This window comes from Capricornis sumatraensis, chromosome 17 (genome assembly GCF_032405125.1).
Source record: "Capricornis sumatraensis isolate serow.1 chromosome 17, serow.2, whole genome shotgun sequence".
Classification (NCBI taxonomy): Eukaryota; Metazoa; Chordata; class Mammalia; order Artiodactyla; family Bovidae; genus Capricornis; species Capricornis sumatraensis.
In genome coordinates this window covers 22,097,030-22,122,557 of record NC_091085.1, presented here as the reverse complement: position 1 = coordinate 22,122,557, position 25,528 = coordinate 22,097,030, and positions in this window count along the sequence as shown.

Below are 25,528 nucleotides of genomic sequence, written 5' to 3'. Positions count from 1 at the left end.
CTGCGCTCAGCCTTCTTCACAGTCCAACTCTCACATCCATATATAACTACTGGAAAAACCATAGCCTTGACTAGATGGACCTTGGTTGGCAAAGTAATGTCTCTGCTTTTGAATACGCTATCTAGGTTGGTCATAACTTTTCTTCCAAGGAGTAAGCATCTTTTAATTTAATGGCTGCAGTCACCACCTGCAGTGATTCTGGAGCCCCCCAAAATAAAGTCTGACACTGTTTCCACTGTTTCCCCATCTATTTCCCATGAAGTGATGGGACCGGATGCTATGATCTTCGTTTTCTGACTGTTGAGCTTTAAGACAACTTTTTCACTCTCCTCTTTCACTTTCATCAAGAGGCTTTTTAGTTCCTCTTCACTTTCTGCCATAAGGGTGGTGTCATCTGCATATCTGAGGTTATTGATATTTCTCCCGGCAATCTTGGTTCCAGCTTGTGTTTCTTCCAACCCAGCGTTTCTCATGATGTACTCTGCACAGAAGTTAAATAAGCAGGGTGACACTATACAGCCTTGACGTACTCCTTTTCCTATTTGGAACCAGTCTGTTGTTCCATGTCCAGTTCAAACTGTTGCTTCCTGAACCTGCATACAGATTTCTCAAGAGGCAGGTTAGGTGGTCTGGTATTCCCATCTCTCTCAGAATTTTCCACAGTTGATTGTGATCCACACAGTCAAAGGCTTTGGCATAGTCAATCAGCCATAGGTAGATATATATCCCCTCCCTTTTGAACCTCCCTCCCCATCCCACCCCTCTAGGTTGATACAGAGCCCCTGTTTGAGTTTCCTGAGCCATACAGCAAATTCCCATTGGCTATCTATTTTGCACATGGTAATGTAAGTTCCCATGTTACTCTTTACATACACCTCACCCTCTTCACCCTTGCTTTATTGCTATTTCTAAACCAGTACTAGTGATAATGTTAAAGAGTGTTACAGCAGTGAAAACAGGATAAATATTTTAATAGACACAAACTTCTCTTTGACAACCATGAATACAGTGGTTTTGCTTTTTTTAAATAGCAATTCTTAGCCTCTGTTTCTGTTCCCAGAAAAAACAAACATCACTTTAGCGCCCTAATATTCACTGTGAACAAAAATGTAGGCTCTGCATTTGTGTTAATGAGGAGCCTCCCAGTGATCTCTCTGCATAGGTGTTGTATCATAGTGAGTTCTTGATCTACTCAGCTTCACCTGCATTGACATCCTGCCTCCCCTACCAATGAACCATGACTTCATTGCCAATAGATTCTTCATTTACATAATGATTTGCATACTTAAAATTCCTTCACATAATTCTCATAATCATGCATCCTTCTGGGCATATGTAGCATGATGATCCTGCCATGCTTCTGAAGATGTCAGGTGAGACTCATTGCTAGAACTTTATTAATTTAGTCAACAAATGTTAATGGAGGGGCTGCTTAGTGCCAGGTATTGCTCTAGGTGCTGGGAATGTGAGATGGAATATGATACAGTCTCCACATTCCAAGGGCCTACAATAAAATAAAGGGGAACAGGCATGAAAAGAGGCAATTAAAATACAGTGGACAGATGTCTAACAAATGGCCTCTCTTTATTGCCTTCACAGCAAAAAGTGGTTGAGCAAACTCTCTTATACACAATAATTATAAAAACTGGACAGACTATTTTAAAAACAATTATTGTCAGACACTAACAACCAAAAGGCCACAGAAACTAATGGAGACAGTACTAGGATGGATAAGGATTAAATTTGTGGCTGAGGTTGGTCTTCATCCCTCCACTAAGTTTCTAAAGAATCCCTTGGTCATAAGAGAAATTAGAAAATTTAATGATAATAAAAATATAACATATCAAAGTTTGTGGGCTGGTTCTAAAGCAGTGTTGAGAGGGAGATTTATAAATTTAAATAACCAATATTAGAAAAAAAGAGAAAGGCAAGCTCAATGATATGATTCCATTTTAAGAAGTTAGGAAAAAAATTAAACCCCAATTATATGAAAGGAATAAAATAATAAAGATAAGAGTAAAAATAAATGAAATATAAATTAGACTAGGAAGAGATAAACCAATAAAACCTAAAGATCAATAAAATCAATAAACTTCTACCCAAAAGGGAAAAAAATTCAAGACACAAATTACCAATTTCAATACCATTACAGTTATGACAGACCATAAAAACTGAAAGTATTATTGTTCTTGGGCTGCTGGAAAAAATTGTTGCAATTTTATAGCTTAAAGTAACACAAATGTATTATCTTACTGTTCCAGAGGCAATAAATCTGAAATCAAGGTGTCAGCAGGGCCATATCTCCCCAAAATTAACAACAAACCAAAATGGACAAATTTTTTGAAAGATACAAATTACAAATAAGACACAAGAAAAAATAGACAATATAAATAGTCCTACATCAATATAAATAGTCCTAAGTAAATTGCGTTTTTAATTAAAGATCTTTCTACAAGGAACATTTGAGGTCCAGATGGCCTCACTGATAAATTGAAGTCAACATTTAATAAGAAATAAGACCAATCTTACACAAATTCTTTAAGAAAGTAGAGTCTACAAACATACATCCTGTGCAGGAAAAGGATTAATGCAACACACCTGGGTTGTTCAAACCCTGCACATTCTCAAGAACATCCCTTTTCTAGTATTGGCCCTTGGCCACCTCCTGGGATATGAGCTCTAAGCCCTTGGCATATTCTGACTGATAAGAAAGACTTTATATGCATGAAGCCTTGGATCACATGATACGAGTTTGATCAGATGTTCATAGGAATATGATTGATGATGAACACCTGTTTTTGCTTTGAGGGTCTATCTAAACACCAATACTCAGGTGAGCACCCCTGGTTGGTAACATGTGTCATCACACATCATTGTGAGGAGAATAAAAGACATCATGTGACTCCATTAAGAGGATACTTGGAAGCTTAGGTTTGGTTTCCCCTGGACTTAAACTCACGTACCTTGTCCTTTGCTGAATTTAATGTGTATTCTCTCACTGTAACGGGCTTCCCTTGTGGCTCAGCTGGTAAAGAATCTGCCTGCAATGCAGGAGACCTGGGTTTGATCCCTGGGTTGGGAAGATCCCCTGGAAAAGGGAAAGGCTACCCACTCCAATATTCTGGCCTGGACAATTCCATGGACTGTATAGTCCATGGGGTCACAAAGAGTTGAACACAACTGAATGACTTTCACTTTCACTTCTCACTGTAATAAACCAGATAAGTATACTAGTTTTCTGAGTCCTCTGAGACTTCCAGTGAGCCAAGCTGAAGATGGCCCTGGGGAATCCCAATACACTTCCCAACTCATTTAATATTATGAGGTCAATATTATCTTGATGCTATAAGCAAAGGAATCATGAGAAATTATAGACCTATATTTCTTATGAATATATATGCAAAATTTCTTTTAAAATATTAACAGAAAGAATCCAATAATAGAGAAAAAGGATAATATATCATGAACATGCAGGTTTTATTTTAGAAATACAAGGTTGATTTAATATTTATAGATCAATCAATGTAATTATCCACATTAACATAATAAAAGAGAAAAGTCACATGATTTGTCTCAATAGATGGGGGAAAAGCATTTGAGCAAAAATTCACCAACCATTAATGATGAGTTCTCAACAAATTAAGAATTAAAGGGAACTTCATCAACCTGATAAAAGACATCAGTGGAAAATTTATAGCTAAAAATCTCATTTAATGGTGAGTCTCATACTGGGGGAATTATTTCCAAAACATTTTATATGATAAAGGACTCATATCCAGAATATATATGGAACTCACATTACTGAAATAAGAGAAAAACTAACAACCCAATATAAATATGTTAACTAACACTTCACCAAAGAAAATACATGAATGGCAAACAAACACTTGAAAAGATGGTTGATATTATTATCATTCCCTGGTGGTCCAGATGGCAAAGAATCTGTGCAATGCAGGAGACCCGAGTTTGAACCCCGAGTAAGGAAAATCCCCTGGAGAAGGAAATGGCAACCCACTCCAGTATTCTTCCCTGGAGAATTCCATGGAATTACAATGAGATATCACTACATCTCCATTAAAACGACTAACATTCCAAAACCTGACAACACTAAGTGCTGATAACTGCAAACAACTATGAAGTCAGTTTCAGAGGTGATAAAAATGTTCTGCGTCTTGGCTGTGGGGTGGTGAGTATACACATTTATTGAAACACAGTGGACTGCACTTTAAATGGGTGCATTTTATTATATGCAGATTACACCACAATAACGTTTTTAAAAGTACAGCAAACACTAAATAAAAGTGTTCATACTACAGTAATGAATGAAATGAACACATTCAAGATACTCATTCTGTTTAAATAAATGCACTTGCACCATATTCTCCTAAGCTCTTTTCTAAAGCATTAAGAACTTTCTCCATAAATCCTGCATTCACATTTCAGTATCCACTGAAAAATATATGATTATTTTCAATTTTTTATTGATAAGGAACCAAAGATAACTAGAGGTTTCTCTAATATCCCTAATATCCAAAAGAGTTAATGCAATAGGAGGTCCAAATTTATATAATTATTCTTTCCCAAGATTAGATACCGGTTTTGACTTTTTCCCTTAATGCAGGAGTCCCCAACCTCTGGGACCTGATGATTTGAGGTGGAGTTGATGCAGTAATAATAATAAAGTACACAATAAATGTAATGCACTTGAATCATCCTGAAACCACCTCCCACCAGCTCCAGTCAGGAGAAAAAGTGTCTCCCACGAAACCAGTGTCTGGTGCCAAAAAAGTTGGGGGCCACTGCCTTAAGGGCCTTGGTTTATTTTTCCTTCCTCTGTTTTCACTCATACAGCTCATCCAACTGTCTTTCATTAAACTCAAGGAAGATTTCATGTTCAGACTAGAAAAAGGAAACACATGTGTTGTTTATCTGCTCAGACATTAGCTTCTTGGGGCAGAGCTTCTTTGTATGTTAATGAACCCTAGTGTTTGTGAAACTTAGGTCTTCTATTCTTACATTTAAAATTTTTTCTTTTTTTTTATTAATATGTATTTACTTTTTCCCCTTCATCTCTCCACAAACTGGGGTAAAAGACTTCCAACTAAAGTATTGCAAAATAAACTCCACAGGAAATTCAGAGGTAGTAATTACAGGCAGTCTGACATTCCTGCTTGTTTAAGTAGGTGTTTTAAAAAAAATTTGGCACAGCTTTACTTACAATGATCCCTATTTTTAATTTTTTTATTTCTGCCATGTTTTTCAGTCATACCACTTTTAAAAATGTTTATATTTCTAACATTTGGAGGTAGTTTCTTGTGACAGTCATGATAAACTTCTTTGAATAAGTATTCTTCATATTTTAAATCTGAAGACCAGGCAGGATATTTTAAAAGTCTTTTGCAAACTGCATATTTTAAAAGTCTATTGCAAATGAAAATGGATTGGAATTGGTGAATTTAACTCAGATGACCATTATATCTATTATTATGGGCAAGAATCCCTTAGAAGAAATGGACTAGCCCTCACAGTCAACAAGAGTCTGAAATGTAGTACTTAAATGCAATCTCAAAAACGACAGAATGATCTCTATTCGTTTCCAAGGCAAAACATTCAGTACTACAATAATCCAAGTCTAAACCCAAATCCCGACCAGTAATGCTAAAGAACCTGAAGTTGAATAGTTCGATGAAGACCTACAAGGCCTTTTAGAACTAACACCCAAAAAAGATGTCCTTTTCATTAGAGGGGACTGGAATGCAAAAGTCGGAAGTCAAGAAATACCTGGAGTAACAGGCAAATTTGGCCTTGGACTATAGAATGAAGTAGGGCAAAGACTAACACAGTTTTGCCAAGAGAACACACTGGTCATAGCAAACACCTTCTTCCAACAACACAAGAGAAGACTCTACACATGGACATCACCAGATGCTCAATACCGAAATCAGATTTGCAGCCAAAGATGGAGAAGCTCTACACAGTCAGCAAAAACAAGACCAGGAGTGACTGTGGGTCAGGTCATGAATTCCTTATTGTCAAATTCAGACTTAAATTGAGGAAAGTAGGAAAAACCACTAGACCTAACTAGGTCATTCAGATATGACCTAAATCAAATCCCTTATGATTATACAGTGGAAGTGACAAATACAAAGGATTATATCTGATAGACAGAGTGCCTGGAGAAATATGGACAGAGGTTCATGACATTGTACAGGAGGCAGTGTATGAGACCATCCCCAAGAAAAAGAAATGCCAAAAGGCAAAATGGCTGTCTGAGGAGGCCTTACAAATAGTTGAGAAAAGAAGAGAAGCGAAAGGCAAAGGAGAAAAGAAAACAACGTTTGAGTTCTTTTGAACGCAGAGTTACAAAGAATAGCAAGGAGAGATACGAATGCCTTCCACAGTGATCAATGAAAAGAAAGAGAAAAACAATAGAATGGGAAAGACTAGAGATCCTGTCAAGAAAATTAGAGATACCAAGGGAACATTTCATGCAAAGATGGACACAATAAAGGACAGAAATGGTAGGGACCTAACAGAAGCAGAAGATATTAAGAGGTGGCAAGAATACACATAAAAACTATACAAAGAAGATCTTCACAATGCAGATAATCACAATGATATTATCACTCACCTAGAGCCAGACATCCTGGAATGTGAAGTCAAGTAAGCTTTAGGAAGCATCACTACAAACAAAGCTAGTGGAGGTGATGGAATTCCAACTGAGCTATTTCAAATCCTAAAGGATGATGCTGTGAAAGTGCTGCACTCAATATGCTAGCAAATTTGGAAAACTCAGCAGTGGCCACAGGACTGGAAAAGGTCAGTTTTCATTACAATCCCAAAGAAAGGCAATGCCAAAGAATGCTCAAACTACAACACAATTGCACGCATCCCACGTGCTAGCAAAGTAATGGTCAAAATTCCCCAAGCCAGGCTTCAACAGTATGTGAATCATGAAATTCCAGATGTTCAAGCTGAATTTAGAAAAGGCAGAGGAACCAGAGATCAAACTGACAACATCTGTTGGATCATTGAAAAAGCAAGAGAATTCCAGAAAAACATCTACTTCAAAGCCTTTGAAGATTGTGTAGATCACAACAAACCTTTTCAAAGCCTTTTGAAGACTGTGTGGATCACAACAAACTGGAAAATTCTTCAAGAGATGGGAATACCAGACCACCTGACCTGCCCCCTGAGAAATCTGTATACAGGTCAGGAGGCAACAGTTAGAACTGGACATGGAACAACAGACTGGTTCCAAATAGGGAAAATAATACATCAAGGCTGTATATTGTCACCCTGCTTATTTAACTTCTATGCAGAGTACATCATGAGAAATGCTGGGCTGGATGAAGCACAAGATGGAATCAAGATTGCCAGGAGAAATTTCAGTAACCTCAGATATGCAGACGACATCACCCCTATGGCAGAAAGTGAAGAAAAACTAAAGAGCCTCTTGATGAAAGTGAAAAAGGAGAGTGAAAAGGTTGGCTTAAAACTCAACACTCAGAAAACAAGATCATGGCATCTGGTCCCATCACTTCATGGCAAATAGATGGGGAAACAGTGGAAACAGGGACAGGCTTTATTTTGGGGGCTCCAAAATCACTGCAGATGGTGACTGCAGCCAAAAAGTTAAAAGATGCTTGCTCCTTGGAAGGAAAGTTATGACCAACCTAAACAGCAAATTAAAAAGCAGAGACATTACTTTGCCAACAAATGTCTGTCTAGTCAAAGCTATGGTTTTTCCAGTAGTCATGTATGGATATGAGAGTTGGACTATAAAGAAAGCTAAGAGGGCAGTCCCAAGATGGCAGAGGAATAGGACGGGGAGACCACTTTCTCCCCCACAAATTCATCAAAATAACATTTGAATGCTGAGCAAATTCCACAAAACAACTTCTGAATGCTGGCAGAGGAAATCAGGCATGCAAAAAGGCAGTCCATTGTCTTCAAAAGGAGGTAAGAAAAAATAGGAAAGATAAAAAGAGAGACAAAAGAGGGAGGGTCCATCCCAGGAAAGGAGTCTTAAAAAAGAGAGAAGTTTCCAAACACCAGGAAACACTCTCACAGGCGAATCTGTGGCAAACCTTGGAACTTCAGAGGGCAACATAACCAGGAGGAGAAATAAATAATTAAAAGCCACAGATTACGTGCCTAAGGCAACTCCCAGCGGACACTCAGCGCAGATGCCTGCATCTGCCACTAGCAAGTGGGGACTGGACAGGGAGCCCCGGGCTGCATTGCTTAGGGTAAGGACCAGGCCTGAATGCCCCAAGGGCAATCTGAGGGAACTAACTACAGACAGCAACCCAGACTGTGGGATAAGCCTTAACCTAAGACACCGCCAGGCCCGCTCACAGAACAAAGGACTGAGCAGAGCTAGCGACTACGGACCGGCCATCCCCCGCTGGAGACAGGCTGCAGGAGAGAGCAGCCAGAGCCGGAAAGGGGCAATCATGGCCCCAGAGAGGCATCATCTACCAAACTGCAAGCAGGCTTTGCTGCTAACCAAGACTCCTTGGGATTCTGGATGGTCAACATCCACCAAGAGGGTCGCAGCCAGGGATCAGCTCCCCAGAGGAGACACACAGCACATCTGAGAAGGTGCGCTCATTGTACACCCAGAAAACCGAGCGACTGGGACAGGGGAGGCGATAAGTCGCAGCCTTCAACTGGGGGCGACTATACGCATCAAGGACCTGGTCGCCTGAGCTGCTCGGACCTGGGACGAGCACAAAACTCAGGCCCAACCAAGTCTGTGCCTCTGTGGAGAACCCAAGAACCTGAACCTGAGCAGCTTTGACCTGGGAAGTGCACTCAACCCAGGACAGGCCTCAGACAGTCCCGGCAGAGCAACCTAGAGCCTGAGCAGTGTAGACTGGGAAAGCACACACGCTGTGAGCGGGGACAAACCCAGTGTTGCCGAGACACTGCGAGCACTCCCCACAGACACCGGTGATATTTGTTTGCAGTGTTTCCCCCTCCCCACAGCACAACTAAAACACTGAGCCTAAAAAAAGTGACCACCACCGCCCCCTTGTGTCAGGGTGGAAATTAAGACACCAAAGAGGCCAGCAAACAGAAGCTGAAATAAACGGAGGGAACCGCTTTGGAAGTGACAGTTGCAATAGATTAAAACCCTGCAGTTAGCACCGACTACATAGGAAGGGGCCTATAGATCTTGAGAAGTGTAAGCCGGATCAAGGAACTATCTGAAAATGAACTGACCCCACATTGTCCACAACCACACCAGAGAAAGTCCTAGATATTATCATTTTTTTAATTAAAAAAATTTTTTTTAATTTTTAAAGTCCTCTATTATTCCTTTAATTTTCATTTTTATAACCTAATATTACTTTGAAAAAACAAAAAGACCCTATTTTTAAAGCAAACTTCATATATATTTATATATTATAATTTTTGTTTTTTTCTTTAATATTGTATTTTTGAGAATCTAACCTCTACTCTAGATTTTTAATCTTTGCTTTTTGGTATTTGTTGTCAATTTTGTACCTTTAAGAACCCAATCTTCAGTACCCAATTTTACTTGGGAGTGAGATTACTGGCTTGACTGCTCTCTCCCCCTTTGGACTCTCCTTTTTCTCCATCAGGTCGCCTCTATCTCCTCCCTCCCCCTGGTCTTCTCTACCTAACTCTGTGAATCTCTTTGTGTGTTCCAGGCTGTGGAGAACACTTAGGGAACTGGTTAGTAGCTGGATCTGTCTCTCCCTTTTTGATTTCCCCTTTTATCCTCTGGCCACCTCTGTCTCCTTTCTCCCCCTTCTTTTTTTCTGTGTAACTCTGTGAACATCTCTGAGGGATCCAGACTGTGGAGAGCACATAGGGAAGTGATTACTGGCTAGCTTGCTCTCTCCCCTTTTGCTTCCTCTCTTCTCCTCCTGGCCACCTCTATCTCCTTCCTCCCTCTTCTCTTCTCAGTGTAACTCTGTGAACATCTCTGAGGGATCCAGACTGTGGAGAGCACACAGCGAAGTGACTACTGGCTAGCTTGCTCTCTCCCCTTTTGATTTCCCCTCTACTCCTTCTGGTCACCTCGATCTCCTTCCTTCCTGTTCTCTTCTCTATGTAACTCTGTGTACCTCTCCAGGTGTCCCCTACTGAGGAGAAACTTTTCATCATTAACCTAGATGTTTTATCATTGGTGCTGTATAGATGGAGAAGTCTTGAGGCTACTGTAAGAAAACGACTGAAAACCAGAGGCAGGAGGCTTAAGTCCAAATCCTGAGAACACCAGAGAACTCCTGACTCCAGGGAACATTAATAGCTAGGAGCTCATCAAACCATACCTACACTGAAACCAAGCACCACCCAAGGGCCAACAAGTTCCAGAGCAAGACATACCGCACAAATTCTCCAGCAACACTGGAATATAGCCCTGATCTTCAATATGCAGGCTGCCCAAAGTCTTACCAAACCCACCGACATCTCAAAACTCATTACCGGACACATCAGTGCACTCTGGAGAGAAGAAATTCAGCTCCACCCACCAGAACACTGACCCAAGCTTCCCTAACTAGAAACCTTGACAAGCCACATGTCCAACCCCACCCGCAGTGAGGAACTTTCACAATAAAGAGGAACCACAAACTACCAGAATATGGAAAGGCCACCCCAAACACAGCAATATAAACTAGATGAAAAGGCAGAGAAATACCCAGCAGGTAAAGAAACAGGATAAATGCCCACCAAACTAAACTAAAGAGGAAGAGATAGGGAATCTACCTAATAAAGAATTCCGAATAATGATAGTGAAAATAATCCAAAATCTTGAAAACAAAATGGAGCTACAGATACATAGCATGGAGACAAGGATTGAGAAGATGCAAGAAAGGTTTAACAGGTACCTAGAAGAAATAAAAAAGAGCCAACATATAATGAATAATGCAATAAATGAGATCAAAAACACTCTGGAGGGAACCAACAGTAGAATAATGGAGGCAGAAGACAGGATAAGTGAGGTAGAAGATAGAATGGTAGAAATATATAAAACAGAGAGGAAAAAAGAAAAATTAAAAGAAATGAGGACAGTCTCAGAGACCTCTGGGACAATGTTAAATGCCCCAACATTCAAACTGCAGGAGTCCCAGAAGAAGAAGACAAAAAGAAAAGACATGGAAAAGTCCAAGAAACCCAGAGTCCCAAACAGGATAAACCCAAGGCGAAACACCCCAAGACACAGATTAATCTAATTAACAAAGGTCAAACACAAAGAACAAATATTAAAAGCAGCAAGGGAAAAACAACAAATAACACACAAGGGGATTCCCATAAGGATAACAGCTGATCTTTCAACAGAAACTCTTCAGGCCAGGAGGGAACGATAGGACATACTTAAAGGGATGAAAGAAAATAACCTACAGCCCAGATTATTGTACCCAGCAAGGATCTCATTCAAATATGAAGGAGACATCAAAAGTTTTACAGACAAGCAAAAGCTGAGAGAATTCAGCACCACCAAACCAGCTCTCCAACAAATCCTAAAGGATCTTCTCTAGACAGGAAACACAGAAAGGGTGTATAAACTCGAACCCAAAACAATAAAGTAAATGGCAATGGGATCATACTTATCAATAATTACCTTAAATGTAAATGGGTTGAATGCCCCAACCAAAAGACAAAGACTGGCTGAATGGATATAAAAACAAGACCCCTATATATGTTGTCTATAAGAGACCCACCTCAAAACAAGGGACACATACAGGCTGAAAGTGAAGAGCTGGAAAAAGATATTCCACACAAATAGAGACGAAAAGAAAGCAGGAGTAGCAATACTCATATCAGATAAAATAGACTTTACAAAAAAAAGGCTGTGAAAAGAGACAAAGAAGGACACTACATAATGATCAAAAGATCAATCCAAGAAGAAGATATAACAATTATATATGCACCCAACATAGGAGCACTGCAATATGTAAGATAAATGCTGCTGCTGCTGCTAAGTTGCTTCAGTCGTGTCCAACTCTGTGTGACCCCATAGTCGGAAGCCCACCAGGCTCCCCCGTCCCTGGGACTCTCCAGGCAAGAACACTGGAGTGGGTTGCCATTTCCTTCTCCATTGCATTGAAGTGAAAAGTGAAAGTGAAGTCGCTCAGTTGTGTCCGACTCTTAGCAACCCCATGGACTGCAGCCCACCAGGCTCCTCCGTCCATGGGATTTTCCAGGCAACAGTACTGGAGTGGGGTGCCATTGCCTTCTCTGAGACAAATGCTAACAAGTATGAAAGGGGAAATTAACAATAACACAATAATAGTGGGAGACTTTAATACCCCACTCACATCTAAAGGACAGATCAACCAAACAGAAAATTAATAAGAAAACACAAACTTTAAATGATACAATAGACCAGTTAGACTTAATTGATGTCTATAGGACATTTCACCCCCAAACAATGAATTTCACCTTTTTCTCAAGCGCACACAGAACCTTCTCCAGGACAGATCACATCCTGGGCCATAAATCTAGCCTTGGTAAATTCAAAAAAATTTAAATCATCCCAAGCATCTTTTCTGACCACAATGCAGTAAGATAAGATGTCAGTAACAGGAGAAAAACTGTTAAAAATTCCAACATATGGAAGCTGAACAACACGCTTCTGAATAACCAACAAATCACAGAAGAAATCAAAATATGCATAGAAATGAATGAAAATGAAAACACAACAACGCAAAACCTGTGGGACAATATCAAATCAGTGCTATAGGGAAGGTCCATAGCAATATAGGCATACCTCAAGAAACAAGAAAAAAGTCAAATAAATAACCTAACTCTACACCTAAAGCAACTAGAAAAGGAAGAAATGAAGAACCCTAGGGTTATTAGAAGGAAAGAAATCTTAAAAATTAGGGCAGAAATAAATGCAAAAGAAACAAAAGAGACCATAGCAAAAATCAACAAAGCCAAAAGCTGGTTCTTTGAGAGGATAAATAAAATTGACAAGCCATTAGCCAGACTCATCAGGAAACAAAGGGAGAAAAATCAAATCAATAAAATTAGAAATGAAAATGGAGAGATCACAACAGACAACACAGAAATACAAAGGATCATAAGAGACTACTATCAGCAATTACATGCTAATAAAATGGACAACATGGAATAAATGGACAAATTCTTAGAAAAGTACAACTTTCCAAAACTGAACCAGGAAGAAATAGAAAATCTTAACAGACCCATCACAAGCACAGAAATTGAAACAGTAATCAGAAATCTTCCAGCAAGCAAAAGCCCAGGTCCAGACGGCTTCACAGCTGACTTCTACCAAAAATTCAGAGAAGAGCTAACACCTATCCTACTCAAACTCTTCCAGAAAATTGCAGAGGAAGGTAAACTTCCAAACTCATTCTATGAGGCCACCATCACCCTAATACCAAACCCGACAAAGATGCCACAAAGAAAGAAAACTACAGGCCAATATCACTGATGAACATAGATGCAAAAATCCTTAACAAAATTCTAGCAATCAGAATCCAACAACACATTAAAAAAATCATACCTCATGACCAAGTGGGCTTTATCCCAGGGATGCGAGGATTCTTCAATATCCGCAAATCAATCAATGTAATACACCACATTAACAAATTAAAAAATAAAAGCCGTATGATTATCTCAATAGATGCAGAGAATGCCTTTGACAAAATTCAACATCCATCTATGATAAAAACTCTCCAGAAAGCAGGAATAGAAGGAACATACCTCAACATAATAAAAGCTATATATGACAAACCCACAGCAAACATTATCCTCAATGGTGAAAAATTGAAAGCATTTCCCCTAAAGTCAGGAACAAGACAAGGGTGCCCATTTTCACCACTACTATTCAGCATAGTTTTGGAAGTTTTGGCCACAGCAATCAGAGCAGAAAAAGAAAAAAAAGGAATCTAAATTGGAAAAGAAGAAGTAAAACTCTCACTGTTTGCAGATGACATGATCCTCTACATAGAAAACCCTAGACTCCACCAGAAAATTACTAGAGCTAATCAATGAATATAGTAAAGTTGCAGGATATAAAATCAACACACAGAAAAATGGTAATGATAACCCTGTATGCGAGACAGCAAAAGAGACACAGCTGTATAGAACAGTCTTTTGCACTCTGTGGGAGAGGATGAGGGTGGGATGATTTGGGAGAATGGCACTGAAACATGTATATTATCATATGTGAAATGAATCACCAGTCCAGGTTTGATGCATGATACAGGGTGCTTGGGGCTGGTGCACTGGGATGACCCAGAGGGATGGGATGGGGAGGTGGGAGGGGGGTTCAGGACTGGGAACACATGTACACCTGTGGCGGATTTATGTCAATGTATGGCAACACCAATACAATACTGTAAAGTAATTAGCCTCCCAAAAAATAATTAATTAATTTATAAAGAAAAAATGTGTCATCCCTGAGGGGAATATTTGCATGATTAATAGTACATGATATACTACACAAATAACAGCACCACATCACAAAGGTTTGTCATGAACCCTCTGATGGCAGATAGTCCTATCTGGAGAAGGCAATGGCACCCCACTCCAGTACTCTTGCCTGGGAAATCCCATGGACGGAGGAGCCTCGTAGGCTACAGTCCATGGGGTGGCTAAGAGTCGGACACGACTGAGTGACTTCATTTTCACTTTTCACTTTCATGCACTGGAGAAGGAAATGGCAACCCACTCCAGTGTTCTTGCCTGGAGAATCCCAGGGACAAAGGAGCCTGGTGGGCTTCCGTCTATGGGGTCACACAGAGTCGGACATGACTGACGCGACTTAGCAGCAGCAGCAGCAGTCCTATTTGTGATTCTTGAAAAGTAAAATAAAATGAGTAAGGCTTACAAAAAAAGAAAAGAAAGCTGAGCACCAAAGAATTGATGATTTTGAACTGTGGTGTTGGAGAAGACCCTTGAGAGTCCCTTGGACTGCAAGGAGATCCAACCAGTCCATCCTAAAGGAAATCAGCCCTGAATATTCATTGGAAGGACTGATGTTGAAGCTGAAACTCCAGTACTTTGGCCACCTGATGTGAAGAACTGACTCAATGGAAAAGACCCTGATGCTGGGAAAGATTGAGGGCAGGAGAAGGGGACAACAGGACGAGATGGCTGGATGGCATCACTGACTCAATGGACATGAGTCTGAGTAAACTGCAGGAGTTGGTGATGGACAGGGAGGCCTGGCGTGCTGCAGTCCACGGGGTCGCAAAGAGTCAGACACAACTGAGTGACTAAACTGAACTGAACTGATTGCAAATTGATAATTCTTCTCTTTTGGGCTCTTGGAGAAGTCCTGGATGCCTGGATTTCCATCACTATTAAAACTTAGGTTACCATTTTTCTTACAATTGTAAAGTGAACTCCCTTTTAAATCCCTTTTCATCTCCTTCTTACTTCTAATTCTGTCACTGACACTAATTACTTTGGTCAATTGCAATCAGTAAAGGTTCTCCCTCTGCTGTGGGCTAGTGATATTTTATTTTTATTTTCTAAAGGTTAGATTACCCCTCCCCACCCACCAGCCCGCCGACACACAGTATATTGTCTATGCTCCTAGTTCTGATTCCATGTACACAAGCTACAGTCCAGTTTTCCACATCCTCAGAACTTAGGAAGGAGGGTGCCCCGAGACCATAGTGAGCGTCCCAGTTACTACATAACAGGTTTACTTAGCCTCCATCATATTAATAAGTCAGTAAGATCACATTTTGGCTTATCTATCTACATCAGGAGAACTGAGACAACATGAGTCAGCCATGGAACAGCTGAATATGCTGAAAAAGTCCCATTTCTAGAACTGGGAGGTCAAGGATTAGTCCATGGCGGTAGTGAGATGCTGAAAAGCCCCATCTCACCAGCGCACATTGCCTACCACTGGCAAAATGGCGCCAGTGCTAAGTATGTGTCAAACGCCACGTGAAGTTCTATGATGTGTACAATATGCAGCTCTGCCGGGTTTTCAGTCAACCTTCATCGCTTTCCTTCAGTGCCTGGTTTGTGCGAAAGGGGATTACAGAAGGGGACGTGTTGTAATATAATTCAAACAGGAGAAAAGAGACAGAGATGCCTTTAGCATAATAACAGTAGGGCTTAGAAGCACTATGAACAGCCAATATTTTTGGTACAAACTTGATTTTTACTATACTTGCTTTTACCACAAGGCTAGACTGATGAGGGCAATTTTCCTTCTTACATGTACATGGATTATTAGAAGCATACCCAGGCAACCTTAACCAGAAAAAGACTGAAAAGAATTAGTAACTATATAAGACCCAAGACAGGGATGGGGAAAACTCCATCATGAGAAGAGCCTCCCAAGCAACAAGGAAATCACCAATTTAGGGAAAGGACTACTATCTGGATCTGACTGCGCAGCCTTTCCTGTTTTCCACACATTCTCAGGGGGTGCACGTGCTATGTGCTCAGTTGTGTCTGACTCTTTACAACCCCGTGGACTGTAGCCCGCCAGGTTCCTCGGTCCATGGAATTCTCCAGGTAAGAATACTAAAGCAGGTTGCCATTCCCTTCTCCAGGGGATCTTCTTGACCAAAGGACAGAACCTGTATCTCCTGCAAGTCTCCTGCACTGTAGCCAGATTCTTCACTGCTGAACCACCAGGAAAGCCCTTACTCCTGGAGGAGACAGGGGTTGAAAAGTCTCTCCCCTTGATTTCTCACTGGAGTCAACAAACAGTGCGAGCTTCTTGCCTCCCACAGAAATGGGACTAAACTATATTATCCCACCCTTCTGTTGTATGCCACGTAATAAAGGGTTTAAAACAGACCAAGAAACAAAAATATCCTACTCTCAGGAAGTTAATGCTCTAAAGCTACATATGCTGAGTTGTGTAATAGTATAGGTATTTTTTAAGCTTATTTAAGACACACCATCAGCTTAATAATTACTTTCCTGAGTGTGTGTGTTCAGTTGTAATATGTATCTTTATTTCAGAAATATTCATTAGACAGAGGGCTAAATGGAATATTAACAATGGAAGTGCAAATACTGCCTATGTTGATGGTGCAAATTAAACCTATGTCTAATTTCCACTATTTGTAAAAATTTAAAAAGTGACAAACTCAATTAATACACATAGGATAAAAATGCAATCAGATAAATCTCTTGACCAAGGTAGTTCTTTTAAAATAATTTTTCTGTGGGGGTAAAAAAAAAGACTGAGAAAGAAAAATACCACATACTGAGCTGGGGCAGAATTCTGGGGTGTGATGTTATTAGCAGCACCTTCTGGGGAATAGTTGGTATTCATGATAAAATGCTGGAGCAATTTTATGACAGATGATAATGAGATTCAAACTCCTTTTGAGAAATCTGAGTAACATCACTCAGCTAATAGTCATCTTGCAATAAGCCTAATGATCTCTAAGTAGACATGCTTTTTTTTAAAGAAATCTAATTTAACAATGATTACTTAACCACTTATTTCCCCAGAAGATGTCTCTACCAAGAGTAAATCTTTGGATTGGCTTTCTTAGGAGTCTTCTCCCTACGGCAAGTTTTAAATAAAACTGACACATGCTTACAATCTTAGAAGTTGTCACACAAGAATTAAATCACAAGTGACAGTGATGAACTAGGTATGCCTCTGCTCTCCCCTGGGAGGGTCAGGACTTCCCTCCTGGCTCAGTGGGTAAAGAATCCGCCTGAAATGCAGGAAACACAGGAGACCTGGGTTCGATCCCTAGGTCGGGAAGATTCTCTGGAGTAGGAAATGGCAATCCACTCCAGTATTCTTGCATGGAGAATGCCAGGGACAGAGGAGCCTGGCTGGCTACAGTCCGTGGAGTCACAAAGAGCTGGACACGACTGAAGCGACTGAGCATACTGCTCTCCTCAAGGAAGACCATGGGATATGAGGGGCAATACTTGACAGAAAGAAGGCCTAGGATAAAACAAAACAGAAAACAACAAGGTAAAAAAACAGAAGGAGAGAGATGGGGCTGGGGTGCGGGAGGGGTGGGGGTTGGGGGAAGAGGGAGGGAAGAAGGAAGAAAGAAAATAAAAGTTTTCATTCAGTGAAAGCTGGAAGCCAGAGGACAGATTCTCCTTTAACTGAGGAAGAAAGAAGCTTAGCTTGAGATGAAGAAAAACAGTTTAAAACTCAAGACACATAGACTTCTTCATGCAAAAAGTTCAGCTTTGCCAGTTCAAAGAGAAGAATATACATAGGGATGAGCATGCTCAGTGCCTCAGTCATATCTGATTCTTTGTGACCCTATGGACTGGAGCCTGCCAGCCTCCTCTGTTGTTGGGATTTCTCAGACAAGAATACTGGAGGTGGGTAGCCATTCCCTTCTCCAGGGGATTTTCCTGACCCAGGGATCCAACCCACGTCCTGCATCTCCTACACTGGGAGGTGGATTCTTTACTGCTGAGCCACCTGGGAAGCCTCATACAAATGGGAGGGAGGGTAATTTAAACAAAGTATTCAAACAGGTAGAAAAATATATGAAACTTTTTTAAGGCATCGTTCAAGTTTCTCTGACTCTATGCTGAATGTCTACACCTTTCTTCCTGATTTGTCCTCCCCAATGGCGGCAAGGTCTTTTTCGCTGAGTTCCTAGAAAATTGCTCTCAGAAAGTCATACTCTGCAGCAAAGGGATAATACAGGAGATAATCAGCAGGACTGACCCACTGACCATAAGCTAGCCTCATCCCACAGTGCCAGTGTCAGAGGGAGAAGCCTGCTGCAAGTTTCATTTCAGCTTATCAGATCTATTGACTATGGTGTGCCTTCTGGAAAGAAAGGAAGGGAAGGGACATTTTAGTAATAAAATAGCTTTAGGTCTGCCTGAGGCAGCAGAAAGGGTGGAATATCTTTTTCCCATGCTGTGGTGACACGTCAGTTTTTCTATTTGCCAAGTAATAACTGTAGATTCAAGCAGGAATCTTCTGAAAATAGTGCTATGGCAAAGGGAAAGAATTTCAGGTGCATGGCAAGCTTTTCATGGCCTCTCTTATCAATCAATAGACTTCTGTCTATCAGAATCCTCCTCCCTGACCCAACCAGGGAACAGATGATGCCTGAGTTGTTGTTTTTTTTAAAAAAGACACAATTCCTACAATCTCCAACTTCCTCAACTATTTCTTTGATTCACCCAATAAATGTTCACTGAGAGCATGTCACATTTTAGAAATTGCCCTAGATCCTATAAAGCACTTTAAAAATGAATAATAAATGAGGTGGAATCCCTGTATTCAAGAAAAGTAGTCTTTTTTCCCCAAATATATATATAACATCCAAAGATAAACAATTACATAAAAATTTAAAAGTTAGGAATTCCATGAGAGGGAGTCTAGAAATAGTTCCATGAGTATATGTAAATTTAATTATGTAAAAGATCATACTTCAAATCCCAACAGAAGAAAGGACTACCTATTGACTGTTATCGAGAAAAATTTAAAGAAATACCTTATCTGAACATAAAAACACATTAAAACACATCAGATGAATCTAAGAATCATAGAGCAAAACTATACATGTATTAGCAAAATTTCTATTAGAACGTTCTTATAATCTTTGCTTCTAGAAAAGGCCTTTCCAGGACTCCCCAGCTGGCCCAGTGGTTAAGACTCAACACTTACATTGCAGGGGATGTGGTTTTGATCCCTGGTTATGGAACTAAGATCCCACATGCTGCAAGGCATAGCCAAAGATTAAAAAAAAAAAAAAAAAAACTAATCTTAAAAAACAGAAAAGGTCTTTCCAGTCTTCCTCTATGATAGCCACTGCCCTAGCAAGTAGACATATAGCATAAACAAAAAATACAAAAAGGAAAGGAAGAGAATTAAATATAATTTATATGATTGGCAAAAATTTACAGAGATGTGTAATATCAAGTGCTGGTGAGGATACAGAAAAATGGGCATGTCGTGAAGTTTGGGAGTATAAACTTCACAGAACTTTTGAAGTACTAAAAGTATTCGTTTGTGTATTAATGCCTATATATGGAATCTTTTTGCCTTTTCATCCTGCAAAAGCCTGGCATGCTGCAGTCCATGGGGCCACAAAGAGTCAGACATGACTGAGTCACTGAAGTGAACTGATATATGGAATCTAGAAAAATGGTACTGGTCAACCTACTTGCAGGGCAGGAATAGAGATGCAGACACAGAGAATGGGCTTGTGGACACAATGGGGAAAGTAGAGGGTGTAACAAACTGAGATAGGAGCATTGACACATATATATTACCGTGTGTAGAATAGCCAGCTAGTGCGAAGCAGCCATACAGCACAGAGAGCTCAGCTCAGTGCTCCGTGATGACCTAGATGCGTGGGATGGGGATGGGTGGGAGGGAGGCTGGAGAGAGAGGGGACATATGTGTACTTATAACTGATTCGTGCTGTACAGAAGACATCAACACAATGTTGTAAAGCTGCTGCTGCTGCTGCTAAGTCGCTTCAGTCGTGTCCGACTGTGTGCGACCCCATAGGTAGCAGCCTACCAGGCTCCCCCATCCCTGGGATTCTCCAGGGAAGAACACTGGAGTGGGTTGCCATTTCCTTCTCCAATGCATCGAAGTGAAAAGTGAAAGTGAAGTCACTCGATCGTGTCCGACTCTTAGCGACCCCATGGACTGCAGCCTACCAGGCTCCTCCATCCATGAGATTTTCCAGGCAAGAGTACTGGAGCGGGTTGCCATTACCTTCTCCGGTTGTAAAGCTATTATCCTTCAATTAAATTTTTTTAAAAAAGTATTTGAAGTATTCTGTAAGTAACGTCTTATGGAAAACCCCAAATGAATTGTTTGGCCAGTTGAATACAAATTAGCAGGATCAAGTAAAGCTGTTCATATAGTTTTATAAGCAATTTGATTTCATAGAGTCTATCCTACAGAAATATTCATACCTGACCAAAAAGCTGCAAGGATGGTGATATCTGACAGCTAGTATCTGTGCTGGGGAGAGAAAGTGGTAGCACGGGGTCCATGGAGGCCTGTCTCCACACACTGCTGACGAGTAGACTGAAGAGAAATTCAGAGTATGTAACAGGCTTCGGAGTCAAATTACATGGGGTCAAGTTCTGATCCTGCTGCCTTCCAAATGTACAAATCCAGGATTCTCCTCCTGTGAAATAATTATTGTGCATAATTCATAAAATTGTCAGAATTCTGAGAATTCAATTAGGAAACCCATCAAAAACCACGCCAAGCAGGCACACAGAATTCATCTAGTAAGTATTAATTATTAATTAATTTTGAATTACTTGAATCAATTATAATGAGACTACATTCACATGTTATTTGTGTAGCTGAGAAAACAATCAAAAACACTCTCTAACGAAAGGCACAAATGGAGGGCTGTGAGAATTCAGAAGAGTGAGAAACCTGCCAATTATAAATTTTGCCACATCCTAGACCAGCTTCTGCCTAGAATGCAACAAATGCAGAAGAATAACAAACTTTGTTGGGCAGAACCACAAACCAAAATTTGTCTTACACCTCCTTCCATAACTAATCCAATGGTCTCCTAATTGGAGAGTCTAAGTAAATGGATTAAATATTTACTGCTCCTCTAAAGATCTGCACATTTCTTTTTTTATTTTGTCAAGTTAGACACAGTTATAAAACATTCTCCTAAAAGAGTCTCTTAGTAACTAAAGCAAGTTTCAAACTTCTGCAGAAATAATTCTCCTTTATGGGAATTATATTTTTTCCTAAATGATTTACTGTTCAGTTGCTCATTCATGTCCATCTCTTTGCAACCCCATGGGCTGCAGCATGCCAGGCTTCCATGTCTTTCATCATCTCCCGGAGTTTCCCCAAACTAATATCCATCGAGTCGGTGATGCCATCCAGCCATCTCATCCTCAGTCATCCGCTTGTCCTCCTGCCTTCAATCTTTCCCAGAATCAGGGTCTTTCCAGTGAGTCATTTCTTCCCATCAGGTGGCCAAAGTATTGGAGTTTCAGCTTCAGCATCAGTCCTTCCAATGAATATTCAGGACTGATTTCCTTCAGGATGGACTGGTTGGATCTCCTTACAGTCCAAGGGACTCTCAAGAGTCTTCAACATCACAGTTTGAAAGCATCAATTCTTCAGTGCTCAACCTTCTTTATGGTCCAACTCTCACATCCATACATGACTACTGGAATGATCCCATCCATACATGACTACCTAAAATGATTGCTATTACTTTAAAACTATGTATAAATTTTTGCAACTGTGTTTTATCACTTGTTTCTTTCTAACAACAATTATTCTTTAAAGAAGTTCTCAGTGTTATACAACCATGCCAGATCAGAAGAACCACCTGGGCAGGCTATTAAAAATATAGGTTCCCAGGATCCTCCTTTGGAGAGTCTGATTCCGTGGGGCTAGAATGTGGCAAAGGAATCTGCAGTTTTACAACCATCTGAGGCAATTCTCATGACTAGGCAAGGCTGGAAATGCCTAAGCTTGATTATCTGTGTCATAAGCTATGTCTCAATTTCACAGGAACCAGCTGATCCATGAGCTGAAACATTTCTGTGTACCAGAGCAAGTACTGACAAATTGTGTTCCTGCTCTTCTGTATGGCTTTTTCAAAAGGCTTGTCTACAAATGTTATCTCGATTTCTTCATTCCCCAGTCTTTTTTTCTTTTTTAAGTAACAAAATATATTAACACATGTTGTGTGAATTTTTTAAAATTTTTTAATTCATTTTATTTTCATTACTGGATTGTAATTGTTTTACAATGTTGTGTTAGTTTCTGCTGTACAACAAGTGAATCAGCTGTATGTAAACATATATCCCATCCCTCTTGAGCCTCCCTATGACCCCCACATCCCACCTCTCTGGGTCATCACAGAGCACCAAACTGAGCTCCCGGTGCTCTAGGGCAGCTTCCCACTAGCTAGCTATTTTACACACGGTAGGGTATATATGCCGATGCTTCTCTCCCAGTTCATTCCTTATCCTGTACCTCCACTTATATTGGCAAGTCTAGGTCCTTTACCTTTCCACAGAGTTTATGGTCAGCTTATCAAAAGCCCACCAAAAGGAAAACAAAGAAAATGCATAAAGGTAAAATTAATTTGAGAAGAATCACCATCTTTTCACTCACCAAACTGAGTCCCAGTGCCACGGTGGCTCACTTTCTCACTGTATGCCCTTCAAGAAAGTTTCAAAATTCTCTCCATAAGAGTTACACATGCTTCTGCAGATTTACTCCTAAGTAATTTTTAGTTTTTATTGCGAACATGAATGGAGTTCCTTGAGTGTGGGTGTGGATATGAAAGAAACAAAGGAAGAAATATATATTTATATGAAACAGAAAATGTGTGAAATATTTTAGATGTTGAACACTAAAAACAGCAATATAAAAAAACCATCTCCTTCCTTCCCCACAAGAACCAAGACTTAACCAGAATCTCATGTGGAATCTTAACCTCCATGATCTTTCTCCCTTCCTCTTTCATAGTTATAAATTCTATCGTAACTTTTGTGTTAGCCATTCAGTGTTTTTCTTTACGGTGCTATCACCTATTTACGTATCTGTGAACAATATACTGATCAGGTTTTGATGGTTTTCAACTCAGTGAGATAAAATTATGCTGTATGTATTCTCTATACTTCATTCAGTCAAAATCATGTTTTTCAACGGAACCATATTGATACATGTGATGGTTGTTCAATAACTGTCATAGCTGTGGAGTATTTCCAAGAGTGAACATTCTAAATTTTGTCTCTTCTATTGTAGATGGCCATTTTGGTTGTTTTCAGTTCAGGGCTATTATACAGAAACTGCTGGTATGAACAGTGTTACATGTATATCTTCAGGGAACTGTACCAGTTTTTATCAAGTCTATGCGTAGGAGTGGAAATACTGAATAACAGAGTCTACTTATGTTTAAACTGAAAACTGTTATTAAGTAGTGTATCATTTTAGATGCCAACATTGAGAATTTCTGCTGCCCCATATTAATGATAACACTTAGCATAAGGCTTTTTCATTTTTGCTCATTTGTGAAGTATAGAATGGTATCTGATTGCAGTTTTATTTGTAGTTCTTTAATTCTACTGAGCTAAGCACCTTTTCATAAGTATATTGGCCTTTTGATCTTCTCTTTTGTGATATGCCTCTTTAAAAATTTGCTTATTTTTCAAAACTGCATCCCTCTTTTTTGTTGATTTCTAGGAAATCACTATGTATTCTGAATATTAATCCTGTTTCAGTTATATCTGATATTGAAGATACTGAAAATTATCTTCCCACTACGACTTTTTATGCTCCCTTCATGTGTCTTTTGATGGAGAAGTTCATCATATAAAGTGAATAAATTTAGTCTTTTGCTCTGTAGGTTGCATTTTTTTGTATCCTATTTAGGAACTCCTTCCCTATTCCAATATTATAAACCTAATTTCTCATATTGCCTTTGAAAAGTTTCACAGTTTTGTGTTAAATATATGTCCTTTATCTACTTAGAATTCATATTTGTGTATGACATGAGGTAGGGATTGAATGAACTTTAAAAATTATGTCTTGCATATTCTATTTGCTTACTGCTGATGTATAGGAACAAGAGCAAATTCATCTGTATTCAGGAACTTTGCAGATTTTCTCATTAGGTCTAATAGTTATCTGTTATTGTTTACACCAAAGACTTTGACTGTGTAGATCACAATCAACTGTTGAAAATTCTTAAAGAGATGGGAATACCAGACCTCCTGACCTGCCTCCTGAGAAACATGTATGCAGATCAAGAAGCAATAGTCAGAGCCAGACATGGAACAATGGACTGGTTCCAAATTGGGAAAGGAATACATCAAAGCTGTATACCGTCACCCTGCTTATTTACATGCAGAGTGCATCATGCAAAAAGCCAGGCTGGATGAAGCACAAGCTGGAATCAAGATTGCCAGGAGAAATATCAATAACCTCAGATACGCAGAAACTGATACCACCCTTATGGCAGAAAGTGAAGAGGAACTAAAGAGCCTCTTGATGAAAGTGAAAAAGGAGAGTGAAAAATCTGACTTAAAACTCAACATTCAAAAACAAAGATCATGACATCTGGTCCCATCATTTCATGGCAAATAGATAGGGAAACAAAGGATACAGTGACAGACTTTATTTTCTTGGGCTCCAAAATCACTGTAGATGGTGACTGCAGACATGAAATTAAAAGATGCTTGCTCCTTGGAGGAAAAGCTATGACCAACCTAGACAGCATATTTAAAAGCAGAGACATTACTTAGCCAACAAAGGTCCATCTAGTCAAGGCTATGGTTTTTCCAGTGGTCATGTATGGATGTGAGTTGGACTATGAAGAAAGATGAGCACCAAAGAATTGATGCTTTTGAACTGTGGTGTTGGAGAAGATTCTTGAGAGTCCCTTGGACTGCAAGGAGATTCAACCAGTCCATCCTAAAGGAAATAAATCCTGAATATTCACTGGAAGGACTGATGCTGAAGGTGAAACTCCAATATTTTGGCCACCTGATGGGAGGAGCTGACTCACTGGAAAACACCCTGATGCTGGGAAAGATTGAAGGCAGGAGGAGAAGGGGATGACAGAAGATTAGA